A 17,584-nucleotide genomic window follows, 5' to 3' on the forward strand; every position below is an offset into this window, starting at 1 on the left:
GCTAAAATAAAGAGAGATATTATTTAACAAGAGTCATAGCATTCTAAAGACATTTACTATCAAGATGCGGCCAATCGTTACCTTGCCCACTTTACTGCATGGTACACCCCTTTCCCTTAGCCTTTGGGTGCTTTTGGAAGCCTGAGGGAAATTGTACAGAGCCTAGCACATTGTAGGCCCATTCTTTACTATTAGTACCTTGTTCACGGAGAGGCCAGTGACAGAGGTGACATGGAGTCCTAGCTACCTAGTAAAAATCCCTCCAGAAGACAGTTGCAGTACATTGGTGGGTTTGCGTGGAGAAGCTTGCTCTGGCATTGCCTGTGAGATACATGTCCCATGAGTGACAGACTGAAATCACCATTACTAAGAGACCAGTATTTCATGGGCACTCACTGACAGACAGCCCCAGCTGCTCAATGGAGCCTGCTCACCTGCACCTCTCTCCCACAGAGGCAGAAAAAAACCCAAAACATTATTAGCAGGACAGCTAGAATTTCCTTCCATAGCCATCACTGGACAAAGTGGTGGAGAGAAAGGCCCTGAATGCCCATGCTAAAAACAAAGTGTGTTTGTGCTTAACACACTGAAGCAATTGTTTGAGAACAGGGTCACGGGTGTAAAAGAAATCCATATAAAACTGCTAGAGTCAGTGAGACTTAGGGGATTTGCAGAGCAGCAAAGTTAGAGGTACCTGGAGGCGGCTTTAACCTACATACCAGATTTCACTCTCAGATCTCAGAAGAGCTGCAGAGCTACTTTCTTGTGTGGGGCAGCTCTGCAACTCCAGCACTATTTCAGTCCTGGGCTCTGTCAAAGCAAAAGTCATAGTTAATGTCAAACTGTAGCAGGCATTATTCTCTGCAGGGAGCCATCACCAGTGATGGTCACTTACCTAACCATACACTGGAACAAGTTTACCCAGTTGAGGCAGGGGAGAAAGAGGTGGGTTACTTCATCCAAGACACAATAGTAGAGCTAGACTTCTGGGGAAGTAGCAGGCAGTTAGTATGCTGGAGTGGTTTTCTTGGGGGAAGGCGGGGTTGAGTTGGTTTTAAACTAGGACAAGTAAGAGATAACATCCAGTTCATGCCTACCTGGTCATAAATCATAGCCACCCACCCCTTCCTCCATCCCTCCCCCAAGGAAGCCCCCATTTTTTTGCCTATGTTGAAATAATGTATTGATCCTGCCAGGGACCCTTTAGACAGGAGCCTTCATAGCAGCTGAATTCCCCAAGACCAGACTGAGATTGCAAGAAGTCACAGAAGTGAAAGCCAATGTTTCCACCACCCCACACACACCTTCCTGGGGCATCAGAAACATAGACTAAGCCCCCTACATCATCTTCCTCAAGCACTTACTCAACGCTGGGCCATTAAAAGCTAAGGCTAGACACCCATTCATTAGCAGTCCCATTTCAAAGGGGATGATCTAGCTAGAATCCAAATGCCTCCCTCCAATTCTACTCAGCAGAATATTGACCAAACAAGAACATAACTGACCAACCCCTAATCTGCATCCTATGGAGCACTTCTAACATCCAAGACCCTCCTAGAGAAGCTAGCTTGTCTCCCCAACCCTATTTATAGCTTCCAGGGCCCATTACCTTGTGCTGTGACTGAGACAGGTCAGCTCTGTTTCTCTTTTTTCTAGATCATTGCAGCTGCCCGTCTGGAGGGTGTGGTACACCTTGCAAGACTTGAGTGATTTCACCTGCTGGGGAAGTGCCTATTGCTGCTTTCCCCTGATTGGCTGGTCTACCTTTCATCTACCTTCACTTTCCCTGTGAGGGAAAGGGCCCATGTGAATGTTCAGCTATGTTTCCTACTAGTCTTTCAGTAAGTAACTGTTCAGGTAGCCAGAGAAGACCTCATCCCCTGTGTTGCTGTTTGGGAGACTCCCTATTTACATCCACTGGAATCATCCCTCCTTTCTCCACTCTTCCCCGCCCCTCTCTAAAATCCCCCACTCAACGTGGTGGCTGAACAGAAGGCTTAGAGTTTTTCTGCAGAGAGGGATGTAGTGAGGGATGCTTAACGTTGTGTGCTGGAGGATTTCTTGGAGATTCACTCTTAGCCCCTGCAGCACCCTGGAGACCAATTAGGAGCTAGCAGACCTGCTGCAGCTCTAGATCCTAGTACCATATATTTCTGTATAAAAATTCAAAAAGCTATTGAAAAATTTAGAGAAGCACAAATAATTACCCAAATAATGATACAAATTGATTAGCAGCACTGAATATTTATATTGTGGTAGCACCCCAGGGTCCCCATCCTGACTTGGGCCACATTGTGCTGGGAGCTGTACCTACACCTTGATTATGGCCCTGATCCTGCAAACACTAAAGCACCTGCTTCGATGAGACTACTTATGTGTGTAAAGTTAGGTAAGGATTTGCAAGATCCAGGCCATAACCACTCTGTGCCTCCATCTGTAAAATGGGAATAATAACATTTTCCTGCATCATAGGGGGTGTTGAGAGGATAAATTCATTGGGACATAATTATAGTTTACGCTAAGCCCCCTGTGGACTGCTCTGGGGCCCTAAAGTGGATGGAAATTACATTTACATTCATTTTAGGGCCAGTTGACACTGCCAGAGTGGTGCAAAAGGTGTAATGTAACTAAGAGACAGGCCCATTAATATCTGTGAGTGGCTCACATACTTCAGTGATTGGGGTAGAACTTGTATTTCAAAACTGTTTTTTTCTGGAGATTCTGGACTGCTACCTACTTGGTCAGTGTGAGAGATTTTGGAACGTTAAACCTTGGTGGCCGTGTAATTGTGTAGCTTCATACACAGGCAGTTCACTTTGTAATGCTGCTACTCCTTCTTTGGATTGCCACGATTTTGAAACTAATAGTTTCTTTTAATATCTGTTGGTATCGTCACATATTTTTCACTTTTCTGAAGCATCCTCATCTGTTTTGTGCTGCCTTCTCATTTTCAACGAAATGTATTGGAATATAAACACATGATGGGAGCCATAAAGGGAGGAGGACTTGCTCAAAGAGGTTTGAATTGTTTACTTCAGCTATGTTGTTGCAGAAGAGAATGATCTTTAGCTTCCACAGCATCCCTGAAGTTTGAACACTTGCTCTATCTTCCTTTGTCCTGTGGTCAGGGAATGATTTTAAGGTGGGTCTTGAACAGCACCGGGGCTTGAAAACTTGTATCTCCCCTGCCACATTTTCCATTTGGGAAAACAGAATGAGCTACCACTCATTTTAAAGAAGAAACCTGTTGGATCATGCACTGCCCCTAATTAACCAAAATCCCCCTCTCCAAACAAGACTATAAAACAATTGTGTGTTTTTAAAATTAAAATGTCAGCATAACCATCTGAGGTGGGAACTTTGTCTTCATTTTTTAAAATGTGATCTAATTAAAAATTTTGAAGGTGAAACCTAAGACATGCTACAAACAGTAGAGGGCAGTGCTTATTTACAGTACTGTTCTGAGAATCCTGTTGTGGATGGATGTGGTTGGTTTTTTTTTAAATCCTTCCTAACTACACACACAATTGCCCACTAGCTTCTGCTCCTCTGGTCCAATCCCTTACAAGTATATATGGATTTTGCAGAACATACATTAAAAACCTAAGACACCTGAAAAAGCCACTCAGACAAATTCCCAGTTACAAGAGATATTTTGGGGAGCTGTTGGTGAGTTATAGCAAGGTGCCTGTTAATAAATAATAATAATGATTAATAATGGTTTGCTTTTATGAAGCATCTTTCAGTCAAGGATCTTAAAGTGCCAGGGGAGAGTTGGTAAGTATTATTATCTCTGTTTTGCAGATGGGGAAGTGGCACCACAGTAAAGTTAAGTAACTTAACCCAAACTCATGCCGCAGTTTGGGTGGAGTCAAGCATAGGCCCAGGTCTCCTGATTTTTAGGCCTCTGCTTTAATGATCAGGCCTGTTAAAAAGGAGGAAGCTGTAGAAGGCTTCAAAGGAACGGAGAGTGGGAATGTAAGGGCCATAAGATGAGGTAGCTTTTAATGCAAATGCTTGCTATAATAGAACCTCCTTAATTCTGTCTTAGCAATGTAAACACCCAATGATTTCCTTATCCCAAACATGACAGTCGCATCCCACATTTCAATCAAGATTTAGTCACTACTTTTACAAAGTAAGTTGCAGTGCATTTATCAGTAGTCTAAAAAGTATTAATAGTAATAATTAAAACTAAACCACAATTGCCCTAATATGGAGGAAAAGGCATGCAATTTCCTCCTTTTTTTTTTAAAACTTTTGTGCATGTTCACTTGATGATTCAGTCATGATTCGGGAAGGCTCTCTCTCATCAGGCCATAGAGTCAACCTCTCCTGTTGGAGCTGTTTCACGTTGTGAAAATAATTAAATAATCACTGTGCCAGGGAGAGAGAGACTGTGGGTATGTCTACACTGCAATAAAACACCTGGGACTGACCTGGGTCAACTGATTTGGGCTCACGGAGCTATACAATTGCTCCCTCTTTGTGGGGTCTCAAAGCCTGGGCCCAAATGTCTGCACTGTAATTTGATTGCTCCACAGCCCCAGCCTGAGTCAGCTTAGCCGGGCCAGCCGCAGGTGTTTTATTGTAGTGTAGACATACCCTGACTCTGTAGTTGAATAAGTAGGGCACCTAAGAGATACAGCTTTGAGTCCCTACTTTGAATCAGGCAGAGCAGGGGCTTGAAGGTGGGTCTCTCACATGCCAGATGAATGCCCCAACTACTGGGATATTCTGGGGTCTCTTACTCACCCCTTCCTCTCCCCCACCCAAAAGAATCAAAAGGTTTCATTTTTGTTCCTATGTGGAATGAAAACCGATGCTGAAACCTCAAACGAACACTCTAATCACTGGGCTAGCGGCAATTCTGTCTCTGTCTCATTTTGATCGGAAAATTCTGATCTGGTCCTGAGAAACCGTCCTGATGAGATTTTTGTTGAAACTGAGACATTTTTGCAAAACAAAGTTTTGATTTTGACAAACAGAATTTTCCAGCGGACAAGCATCTCACTGAAAAATGCCTGACCAGCTCTGTTCATAAGGGTAAGGATCTGTGGCTGGGGATGGGATATGATGGAAGAAGATATGGGGAGACCCTGTAGTACAACTCCCAAGTAGGCTGGGACAATGTGTTAGGGTCATGAAATCTGGGGTCTTCGAAGCAGGAGTGCTAGTTATATCTGCTTTATGAAGGCTTTTTCTCCCCCCATCCCCACCCCCACCCCCACCATTTATGACTGTCACTTTCCTGCCCATTGGCCTCATCCACATTAATGTCCTTAAACTCCCTTCAGTTCTGAATGACCAGCTCGATGTCATCCTGGAGCAGAACAACACCCAGGCTTCTTGTGCACTTGGGAGCTGATGACACCAGCTCTCCCTCATCAGTAAAATCTTTGATGGTGCCTGTCTGTTGCAGCTCCCATGGGAGCCTGCCAGCCAGCGCTGATGGACCGAAGAGCATCGCTGTCTGACAGGAAATTCCAAGGCATTCATGCAAGAGTCCACTGTGAAAAGACAGTGCCTTCCAACCCAGTGAATAGTAACAAGGTGTGTTGAGAAGTGACTGTATGTACAGACAGTGGCCACAGAATCACTTCTTCAGGCTGGGGGCAAAAAATGCCTAGCTTTGATTTCTATTCACCCTGCCAAAGAATCTTTTTTTTTCCCTGCCCCATCACAACGCATGTTGATACATGTGCAGAGCACTTCTCTTTCCCCATCAGTGCTTACCAGTCAGGGCTTTCCACCTGCTTAAGGTCTTCCCACAGTCTGATCATTAATCATTATTTTAAATTCATCACTGGATTTTTCAATAATAAAAAATAAGCAAAGCCAACACATACACAACAATTAATAATAAATCATTGCCCATCCAAAGATCTCAAAGAACTTTACAAACATTAACTAATTAAGCCTGCCAAACACCACTGTGAGGTGGGTATATATTATTATAACCATTGTATAGATGGGTAAGCTAAAGTACAGAGGTGTGGTTATGTGGTTTACCAAAGAGTCCCGACCATAAGACTGCCTCCTGAATATTCTATCAAACTTAGGTAGTTCTATAACCTAATCATTATAGTACTAACTGAACACCTCACAACATTTAAAGTATTTTATCTATTGTAATATTTACAATAGCATTGATGCAGCAAGCAGTGTTAGCAAAGGGAGTTACTCAGACTCCAATATGATTAGCTGTTAGGCCACACCTGGGGAACAGAGTCTCTATTAAAGGAGAAGTTTGAAAAGCACAGCAGATATCCGAAATCCTGATACAGGAAATGCCTTCAGAATCCTATTGTGATTTTGAAGAACAGGAAACTAACATGCTTAGTCCCGATGAATAGCGTAGACCCAATAATAATAATATTCAAAAACTTGCAATCACCAAACATGCTTAGAATTCAAATAGAAGAGGAAGTGTGACCGGATGCCTATCAGATTGCAATTGCAGACAGCATCTTGTTGAACTGTAAAGAATTATAGTATGAGTCCTGGCCTTCTACTTCTTTTTATGGGAAGAAAGCTGGTCAAATCCCTCACAAGGAGAGGAGAGAAATTTGGGGCATGAAGGAACTCTGAAAATTTCTCTACTTGCTTAATTTTTCTACTGTGAAAAAACTACTCATGATAGTAAAGTTAATTACGTATGTAAGTGTTTGCAGGTCAGGTCCTAATTTGTTAAAAAAACCTTTTCATAAGAACATAAAAACAGCCATACTGGGTCAGACCAAATGTCCATCTAGTCCAGTATTCTGTCTTCCTACAGTGGCCAATGCCAGGTGCCCCAGAGGGAACGAACGGAACAGGTAATCATCAAGTATCCACCCCCGGTTGCCCATTCCTAGCTTCTGGCAAACAGAGGCTAGGGACCCCATCCCTGACCATCCTGGCTAATAGCCATTGATGGACCTATCCTCCATGAACTTATCTAGTTCTTTTTTGAACCCTGTGATAATCTTGGCCTTCACAACATCCTCTGGCAAGGAGTTCCATAGGTTGACTGTGCGTTGTGTGAAAAAATACTTCCTTTTGTTTGTTTTATACCTGCTGCCTATTAATTTCATTTGGTGACCTCTAGTTCTTGTGTTATGAGAAGGAGTAAATAACACTTCCTTATTTACTTTCTCCACATCAGTCATGATTTTACAGACCTCTATCATATCCCCCCCTTAGTCGTATCTTTTCCAAGCTGAAAAGTCACAGTCTTATTAATCTCTCCTCATATGAAAGCTGTTCCATTCCCCTAATAATTTTTGTTACCCTTTTCTGAACCTTTTCCAATTCCAATATATCTTTTTTGAGATGGGGCGACCACATCTGCATGCAGTATTCAAGATGTGGGTGTACCATGGATTTATATAGAGGCAATATGATATTTTCTGTCTCATTTGCTTTCCCTTTCTTAATGATTCCCAACATTTTGTTCGCTTTTTTGACTGCCGCTGCACATTGAGTGGATATTTTTAGAAAACTATCCACAATGACTCCAAGATCTCTTTCTGGAGTGGTAGTTCCTCGTGTTCCCGTAGTATATTCCCCACTTGAGTTTTTAAGGTCAATTTGTGACATCCTAAATGTTACACTGCACCCAAATGTGAGGTTTCATCCTAAAGTTCAGAACTTCATAAGCAGCAATGACTACAGGAACCAGTGAGCTGTAAAGAATAGCTTTTCAATATGTGGCAGAGAAGCTCAATTATTTTTGTATGAAATTGTAATGAATGGTCCTTTTATAAAAAATGAAAAATTTTATTGAAAAAATTGGTTTTATTTTCTGATTTTTTTCCACGAAAAGCAAAAATTATTTGGTTTTCAAAACGGAAAAAGTGATTGTTTTTCTTTCTTGCCCTTCCTCCCTTTTTTCTTCCCTACCCTCCCCCCCCCACCTCCATTTTGCCACTGAAAATGGGGAGAAGGAAAAGGGGGGAAAAGTCAAACATTGACCATTATTTGGGAGTTTCGCCACCAAAATCTGAACATTTAGAAATTTTTCATGAAAAATTTACAACCCTCTCTCCCCCCAACATTCAGGATTTTTTCCATAAAACATACTTACCACTTTACAGCCAGCTCTAAAATAATGAGAGAAACAACACACTGAAAAGATGTGTTATAGAAGAAATATTGAAAGTTATCAAAAAAATTCCACTAGGTGACAGGTACTATTCAAACACCAAAAAGCCTTTAGGGGATAAGCAGTAATAGAACATTGGACTCATTTAGTTCCAGAAGGTTTCATGGCAGTTGAGACTTGGGCAACTGGAAATGGTAGCTAGGAATAGCAATTGGGATTGGCATTTGGGAAGGACAGTTGGACAGGGAAGTTGGGAATTGGGCAGCTGGGAATGACCCTCTCCCTTGCTGCCCCCTTTGACCTGGATCATGCTGACTTCTGCAAGGAGAAAATTAACAAGACCCCTTGTGATCTCCCTCCTTCCCCCTTATTTCCTCCTTGTTGTCTTTCCCCCTCCTAACAATTGCTTACTTCTCTCTGCCTTTGACACTGGGGTTTCTCACCTGCTGTGTTTCTCCCCCATCAGTCCCTTGGGCTGGTAGAGGGATTGGAGGAATAGGAGTGGAACTTGTGTCTTTAAAAATAATTTAATCTAATACGGATCCACAAATATTAGTGTCTTAATCATAAATGTATAGTTATCACATGGTATCACCACTTTTGAATAATTACAACATCCCTGGAATATTTCGCATCCTGAAGCAGCTGGCAGTCCTCGCAACCTTCACTCCATCTTGATGCAGTTTTTGTCTGGGACTATTTAATCATAGTTGCAGAATTGGGCATTTTTGAAAAGGAGAACTCTGGAACTGGGGTGTCAGTTAAAACTGAGCAGTTGGTGAGGAAAAGAAGAAAACTGCAGAGAGTGTAGTGAAAGCAGCAGAACTCCCTAGGGAGCTGGAGACAGGGAAGAGTCAGGGCTGAGAAGTTAACAGAGACAGCATGTAGACTGACCCATGGAAAAGAAGCCCTTGAGGAATTCCACCATGATTTCAACAATTTCCATCCCACCATCAACCTCAACCTGGTCCAGTCCACACAAGAGATCCACTTCCTGGACACTACAGTGCTAATAAACGATGGTCACATAAACACCACCCTATACCGGAAACCTACTGACCGCTATTCCTACCTACATGCCTCAAGCTTTCACCCTGACCACACCACACGATCCATCGTCTACAGCCAAGCTCTGCAATACAACCGCATTTGCTCCAACCCCTCAGACAGAGACAAACACTTACAAGATCTCTATCAAGCGTTCTTACAACTACAATACCCACCTGCGGAAGTGAAGAAACAGATTGATAGAGCCAGAACAGGCCTAACAAAGGAAATAACAGAACGCCACTAGCCGTCACCTTCAGCCCCCAACTAAAACCCCTCCAACACATTATTAAGGATCTACAACCTATCCTGAAGGATGACCCAACGCTCTCACAAATCTTGGGAGACAGGCCAGTCCTTGCCTACAGACAGCCCCCCAACCTGAAGCAAATACTCACCAGCAACCACATACCACACAACAGAACCACTAACCCAGGAACCTATCCTTGCAACAAAGCCCGTTGCCAACTGTGCCCACATATCTATTCAGGGGACACCATCACAGGGCCTAATAACATCAGCCACACTATCAGAGGCTCGTTCACCTGCACATCCACCAATGTGATATATGCCATCATGTGCCAGCAATGCCCCTCTGCCCTGTACATTGGTCAAACTGGACAGTCTCTACGTAAAAGAATAAATGGACACAAATCAGATGTCAAGAATTATAACATTTATAAACCAGTCGGAGAACACTTCAATCTCTCTGGTCACGCGATTACAGACATGAAAGTTGCGATATTACAGCAAAAAAACTTCAAAACCAGACTCCAGCGAGAGACTGCTGAATTGAATTCATTTGCAAATTGGATACAATTAACTTAGGCTTGAATAGAGACTGGGAGTGGCTAAGTCATTATGCAAGGTAACCTATTTCCCCTTGTTTTTTCCTACCCCCCCCCCCCAGACATTCTTGTTAAACCCTGGATTTGTGCTGGAAATGGCCCACCTTGATTATCATACATATTGTAAGGAGAGTGATCACTTTAGATAAGCTATTACCAGCAGGAGAGTGGGGTGGGGGGAGAGAAAACCTTTTGTAGTGGTAAACACCCATTTTTTCATGCTTTGTGTGTATAAAAAGATCTTCTATACTTTCCACAGTATGCATCCGATGAAGTGAGCTGTAGCTCACGAAAGCTTATGCTCAAATAAATTGGTTAGTCTCTAAAGTGCCACAAGTACTCCTTTTCTTTTTGCGAATACAGACTAACACGGCGGTTACTCTGAAACCTGTCAGCATGTAGACTGTGGGAGAAAAATGTTTTGTGTGTGAGAAAAAACTATCTTGGGGAAGAAAATGAGAGAGGAAGTGCGGGGTCAGTGGGGGGAACCTGAACAAAAAACTAAAGCCAAAGGAGAAACCAACTGCAGCAGGGAGCAAGTGAGCGCACAGAAAGAAAATTACAGACTAAGAAATCTACCAAAATGGATGAAAGAGTTCCTGGCTATCTCTCATCACTTAAAGTGGAGGGAACATGAGGACGTGTCTTTTCTTTCAGTATAAGGATAAAGGGCTGGATTGCACAGGGCTGGCTGAACAAAGAAGAAGACACCAAGGATGAAATCCTGGCCAAATTGACGTTAGAAATTGACGCCAACAGGGCCAGGAGTTCACCCACCGAATCTTCCCCACTCCCATGCTGAGGGGCTGATCACAGTCTCAGTCTTTGTGTTCCCTGAGCACAGGAACTGCTCTAGGCTATTGCTAACTGCAGCTCGGGCCTCCCCAAAGAGAGTGAGAAGAGTGAGGTTGGGGTACACTGGTTTGATGCCACAAACGGACTGTAAAACTACGGGCTCCATTCTTCCCTACCCAGAAACAATCCTTCCAGAGGTAAAGTGCACCTGGCCCAATCGCTCCCCTTGGCCCGTGGACAGCATGGCTTCTTCAAGAACTGTGCCATCAGTAATCCCTTACATGGATCCTCCCTCAAGAGGATGGAGGTTCCAAACTGCAGAAGGGGATGCGGTAACTTACTATGTATTAGCCTGTAGATTCGGGGCAGTGGATGAATCTGAGGTTGCTTGGCTGGCTCCCTTTCCCTGCCCCTTACAATCCATGGAGCTGCGCTGCTTTTGGGTCCTATGGTACAGTTTAAATGGATCTAGAGTTGGGACAATTGTGCCACAATGTAGCAATTCTGTAGTGTGATGTGCAGATTTTGAGTGGCAGCTGTGACTTGTTAGTAGACGAGGGAACTCTATGCCATCCATCCATAGTTAAATCAGTGGCTCTTTAAAGCGATTGTTGTAAAAGATAGCAGCCAAGTTTTCTAAAATCAGGTTTGTTTTTGTTAAAATTGTTTAACTAAAATAGTTAAATGAAATCCATTCTTGTTTTCTATTTTGCTCTCTTCTGTTTTCACCTAAAACACGGCACAGCTACTCCAAACAACATTTGTTTAAACAAAAGTTTCTGATAACTCCTTAAAAAAAAGCTGCTGTCATTAACATACAGCAAAGGGCAGCATAAAATCCCTCCTTTACCTGTAAGGGGTTAAGAAGCTCAAATAACCTGGTTGGTACCTGACCAAAAGGACCAATAAGGGAAGAAGATCCTTTCAAATCTGTGGGGGGAGGTTTTGTTAGTGTGGTCTTTTGTTGTTCTCTCCGGGACAGAGAGAGACCAGGACAGAAAAAAAAAATCCTCTCCTAAAACCCTACCTCAAATAAGCATCTAGATTACAAAAATTGTAAGTAAAGCAAGGAAATGTGAAATATTATCTTTTGTTTTAGCTTGTGAATTTTCCCTATGCTTAGAGGGAGGTTTATTACTGTTTTTTGTAACTTTAAAGTTTTGCCTAGAGGGGAATCCTCTGTGTTTTAAATCTTATTACCCTGTAAAATTATCTTCCATCCTGATTTTACAGAGATGCTTCTTTTACTTTTTCTTTATAATAAAGTTCTGTTTTTAAAAACCTGATTGGTTTTTAGTGTCCTAAAAACCCAAGGGTCTGGTCTGTGCTCACCTTGTTTACCTATTTGGTTGGTATATTATTCTCAAGCCTCCCCAGGAAAGGGGTGAAGGGGTTTGGGGGGATATTTTGGGGAAACACGAACTCCAAGTGGTCCTTTTCCTGAATCTTTGTCTAACTCACTTGATGGCAGCAATCCCGTCCAAGGACAAGGAAGAATTTGTGCCTTGGGAAAGTTTTTAACCTAAGCTGATAGAAATAAGCTTAGGGGGTCTTTCCTGTGGGTCCCCACATCTGTACCCTAGAGTTCAGAGTGGGGAGGGAACCCTGATAGCTGCCATCAGCTGGTGACTAATCTGAGTGCTACCATTCAGCCATTAATTTCTGTTAAAGAAGGATTTGTCAGGCATTATCATCAATCTAATGGAGCACATCCTGCTTTCTAATTGGTAGAATATCAGCCAGCAAGGAACACAGAACTGCCAGTTTTCCAATTAAACCATGATATAGCCTGGAACTTGTTTATTTTTTATGGAGACATGCCCAGTTGCCTGAATGGCATTTGGGTGACTGGCAATGAGGGGCATTTTTGTGTTATCTGACAGTGGGCATGATAGAGAAGGTAAGACAGAAGACCAATGTGAAAGCCATCCGGCAGAATGTGAAGAAGCGGAACTGGAACATGGGTGATACTGTCCTAAAAAGCATGACAAAGATGGACTATCCTTATAATGTAATGGAAACTAGCAGATGATAAGAACAATTGAGTTATCAGTGATAAAGCTGGAGAGATGGAGTGGGTATCTTTGGAAAACCGTAGTGGTCATACACTATCCAGCTACGCATCTTTTGCTGCAACACCATGATGAGGGTCTCGCTGCCTTGCAATGAACAGCAAGTAGGCTTGATAATGATTACATGATAATGTCAACAGGCCATGCTCTTTGTATGAGACTGAGTCCCTCCCCTGCATTCACAGAACAGCATGGCAATGACATGAAAACAGGAGGAAAAAAGGAAAAATGACATCTAGCATTTGTTGGTGTCTGCCTTTATTTCTGGCATCAAATTATGAAAATCCTCGTTTGGCCCATTTCTTTGTCATATCCCATCAAAAATTTTAGAATATGGCTTTCTATGCAGTATTGTTTGATATCACCCTCCTGATTTCAATGCAGAATAATCTGCAGCAAATCCCTGTAACGTCTAAGGAAAAAAACCTGTCTTGATTTTTGGCAATTTACACAAAACTCTTGTGAGATTTAAGATGATTTTAATGGAAGAGAGGGAAGTCCTTTGTTTCTCTGTTTTCTCAAAGAAATTGTGTTACTTCCCATTGTGTGGGGCAGCCTACGTGAAGACATTATGCAACTCTCTCAAATCAGTTTCATTCTGAATCTTGTTGGTGCTTACCTTAGCGGTGGGTGGTTTTTCTTGGCTGTGGGTTTGAAGCCGATTTTTGTAAATGGTTTTATTTCCAGATTACGTTAAACTTCTGTCCTAAAGACAGTGCAAAACTGTTTTTGAAAGTTGTGTGGAAGAAGCATAGCTCATGAAGCAATATCCTCACAAAACTAGAACTAGACATATACTGTATCTTGTAGATGCTCCATCTTTGAGTCTGAAATAGTAGGGCACAATCCTCTGCACCAACCTCATGACTCCAAGCCACCTTCATACCTCCTCTAAACTTGCAGCAGCTGGGGGTCAAAACCAGCCCACAGGGCCAGCTGGAGTAGCAACAGAACTTCTATAACTTCTGCTGGCTAGAGCAGTCCTCTGGGACTGTTTATACCCCTGGGAACCCATGAGAACTCTTTTAAGGTCCTTTGCACTTTGTGCCACAGACTGCCTGTGTGAACTTGGATAAGTCACTTCACATCTCTGAGTCTCTGTTTTCCCTACTATACATTGGATATAATAATCAACTATCTCACATAGATGCTATAAGGCTGAATTAATTAATGATTATAAAATGCTTTGACATCCTTGGATGGAAGGTGCTACATTATTGCAAAATATTAAAGGCCAGAGTCTCAGCTGTGTTTAAGTTCTGCTTGCAGGCAGCGAAATAGAGGGCCGGCTGGGGGCTGGTGGCGACTCCCTAACTCTGAGCTGTATTCCCTGGTGCAAGTGTGTCGTGGAATCTTCCTTGGTCATACATCCTCCTTGCCCTGCCCCAGAATGCCCCCTTCTCACTCTACACTAGGTCCAGATGCTGCATGTGTATGTTGGGGCATCTACCAAAAGAAGGTATCTTCATGCTGAAAAGAGGCTATGATTAAAGCAAATCCCTGCATGTTGTATGATACCTTAATGAGAAGCCAGATTTCTGGGCATAAACAGCAGTGCATCTTAAAGCTTGTCCAGTCAACCTCATCTATTCCCATTCTCCAGCCAGATGACAAGTACATGTGTAAAATATTAGGTGATACGCTACATGGCACAATGTTAGCTACTGGGTCATTCATGCTGCCTATCCTGCAGCTACATGTGCCTCATACAAGGTGAGAATGGTGAACTAATAATTTGCAAGCCCTTTGTCGTTATCTCTCAACATCACTGTTAGTTGGGTGCATGGAGGATGCCAGTTTTTGATACAGTGTTACAAGATTCTCCACCAATTAGAGGAGGAATCCTATATTTGGGCATTAGGTGGATTGTGTGACCTACAGGTATAATGCCTCTGTTTGAAGCTCCACATGATTTTAGATCATAGCTCTTCAGGGGAAGGACCGTCATTGTTCAGTGGTTAGCACAAGGGGGCCCCAACTCAGCTGAGTCCGCTGAGCACTGCTGCAATACAAATAACACCATAATGATGACACATGCAGATTTTTCAGTGTCCTTTTCCCCATCACACCTGTGTTGCCAGCAAAGAGCATGATTTGGCCCTCAGGATTAAGATAAAAGCAAATATAAATCCTTACTATTATGGTATCAAATATATTACCTTAGACCTTTCACATTATAGAAACACAGCAGTTTAAAAAGATTGTAAGCCCTCTGAGGCAGGGATTATTTTTCTGTTCTAGCACAATGGGTTTGTGGTCCATGACTAGGGTTCCTAAGCACTACCACAATTCAAAGAAGAAATAATAATAATTAATAACAATTCTAGCTATTAAACATCCCGCCCATCTCTGAAATACTATATCATTATCTATGAAGAGAAGCAGACAGATACAACTGCTAATGAATTCAGATGCCAGAATTCAGATGAATTCTGGAATTCAGCTGCCAGAACTAAACAGGCACTGTTTTCATTAATTTGCACCTCTCATTAAAGAAATGCCAGGCCTCTCTCTAGAACTGCAGGGATTCAACTCTGACATCATTCCAACTTTGCACATAAATCCTAGCACATGCTTCTACTATATTAGTTCATTTCCTTACCTTTAATCAGCACAAAGATAAATTATTAGATAAGAATCCCTGAGAAGCTATAGGGTGAAATACTGGCCCCACGAAAAACAAAAGGAGTTTTCCTATTGATTTCAATGTGGTTAGGACGTCACCCATAGTTTTTTCCAAACTAGCAACTTAAATATTATTGTACAGGAAAATAAAATTAATTAATCAGATCTAAAATCAGGATCACAGTGCTGATGACTGCTAATACAAACATTTCTGTAAAGCAGTGGTAAGGACAAGATCTTCTAGCCCAGGGGTTCTCAACCGTTTTCTTTCTGAGGCCCCTCCCAACATGATATACAAACTCCACAGCCCACCTGTGCCACAACTGTTTTTCTGCATATAAAAGCCAGGGCCTGCATTAGGGGGTAGCAAAGAGGGCAACTGCCCAGGGCTCCACACCACAGGGGGCACCATGAAGCTAAGTTCCTCAGGCTTCAGCATCAGCCCCCCCGAAATGGTGGGTCTCAGGGCCCCGGGATACAGTCCCACGTGGCAGACCTTCGGCTTTCTGCTCTGGGCCCTACCAAGTCTAATGACAGCCATGCTTGGCAGCCTCCCTGAAACCTCCTCGTGGCCTCCCAGGGGTCCCCAGACTCCTGGTTGAGAACCACTGTTCTAGCCCACGATCTCTCTTGATAACCATATTCCATAGGAACTACAAAAATGTTAAACTCATACAAGTGGGGACAGAGCTCTCTCAGCTGTTTGCTAGGACTACAGAACATCTTTTTGGCAGAGGATGGAGGCAAGACTGGCCACAGACCTCATTTCCTTCAGAGAAAATTGTAAACTTCACTGTTAATTTAGCCTTTCCAAAGAAACAATAACCTCAAAAGAAAACACAAGAAAAAAAGACAAAAGTGGGACAGAGAAAAGAAGAGAAAGGAAGCTGCTGCATATGGATTAAAAGGTCCCAATTTGAGGCTTGGCTGTGGTAGGTAAAATGTATGACAAAAAAAGAGGTAAGAGAGACAAGGTAGGTGAGATTATATGTTGGACCAATTTCTGCTGGTGAAAGGTAAAAGCTTTTGAGCTTTGTAACTTCCACCAATAGAAGTTGGTCCAATAAAGGATATTATCTCACCTATGTTGTCTCTCACCTCCTGCAAGCAAAAAGGCTACACCACTGCAAGAAACAGACATGAACACAGCAAGCCAGCTGATCTGATCCCAAGCTCAGAGCCAGAGGTACAGTCTGTGCTGGCTGCATTTGACTCCAAGCATGGGTGCTGCAGAGTAGAATCCCATGGACTGCAGAGGTGCGTGTGGGTGTGAGTGTGTGTGTGGGGGGAAACAGTTTAAAACTGCCCATTTGCCCCCATGCAGAACAGTGTGGGTCGTACCTTGGGTTGCCAGTTTTGGTTGGACTTATTCCTGGAGTTTCATCACGTGACATAATCTTTAATTAAAGATTAATCTTTAATTCCTGGAGAGGTTGGCAATCCTCAATCGTACCCCACGTCCCCACCCCACGTGACAGCCATGGCACAGAACCATGCAGGCTGCATTTGAACCCAGACCCTAGGTCCGCCGTGTAGAATGATGCAGGCTGCCTTTAAGCCTCAGCACAGGGACTGCGAGGGAGGACAAGCTGGGCTAGACGCGTCCCCAGGCTGCACCCGACAGCCACCGAGGCTTAGAGTGGCCAGACAGCAAGTGTGAAAAATCGGGATGGGGTGGGGGAGGGGGGGAAGTCATAGGTGCCTGAATGAGAAAAAGTCCCCCAAATCAGGACTGTCCCTATAAAATCGAGACATCTGGACACCCTACCTAGGCTCCATTGAAGGGCATGTCCGAGGCGCCCAGGGGAGACCCCTGCGAGCTGCACCGAAAGGCCACGGCCCAGAACATGGGCTTCAGCTGATCTCCCGCGTGGGGGCCCCAGCCCAGGGTCTGGGGGCACTGTCTGACCCAGCCGGGGGGGGGCCGCAGTGCAGAGCCAGGAGCCCTGCTCTCTGGCCATGTCCTGGGGTGGGGAGAGCCCATGTAAAGCCCCACCCCTCCTCCTCCCCCCGCAGAGCCGGGGCGGGGGGGGGGAGACAGGCCCTGCTGCTCCCCACTCAGAGCAGCCCAAGCCGGGAGGGGGGGCGCGAGGCGGCCCGGCAGCAGAGCC

The 17,584-nt window shown here is 43.6% G+C and overlaps 1 protein-coding gene across 5 annotated transcripts in view; it reads right to left on the reverse strand.

Moving 5' to 3' along the window:
- Positions 1–17,483, reverse strand: part of BIRC7 (baculoviral IAP repeat containing 7) — a 28,519-nt gene extending 11,036 nt beyond the window's left edge. For 4 of the 5 annotated variants that reach the window (XM_074970477.1, XM_074970476.1, XM_074970473.1 and 1 more), the window contains exon 1: positions 17,242–17,483. The gene's annotated coding sequence lies outside the window, so the exon portion shown is untranslated. Of the gene's footprint in view, positions 1–719; positions 811–17,241 lie in introns of all 5 variants that reach the window. The other variant, XM_074970474.1, reaches the window with a different exon arrangement.
- Between the last annotated feature and the right edge of the window lie 101 nt (positions 17,484–17,584).

This window comes from Natator depressus, chromosome 13, assembly GCF_965152275.1.
Source record: "Natator depressus isolate rNatDep1 chromosome 13, rNatDep2.hap1, whole genome shotgun sequence".
Taxonomy (NCBI): Eukaryota; Metazoa; Chordata; order Testudines; family Cheloniidae; genus Natator; species Natator depressus.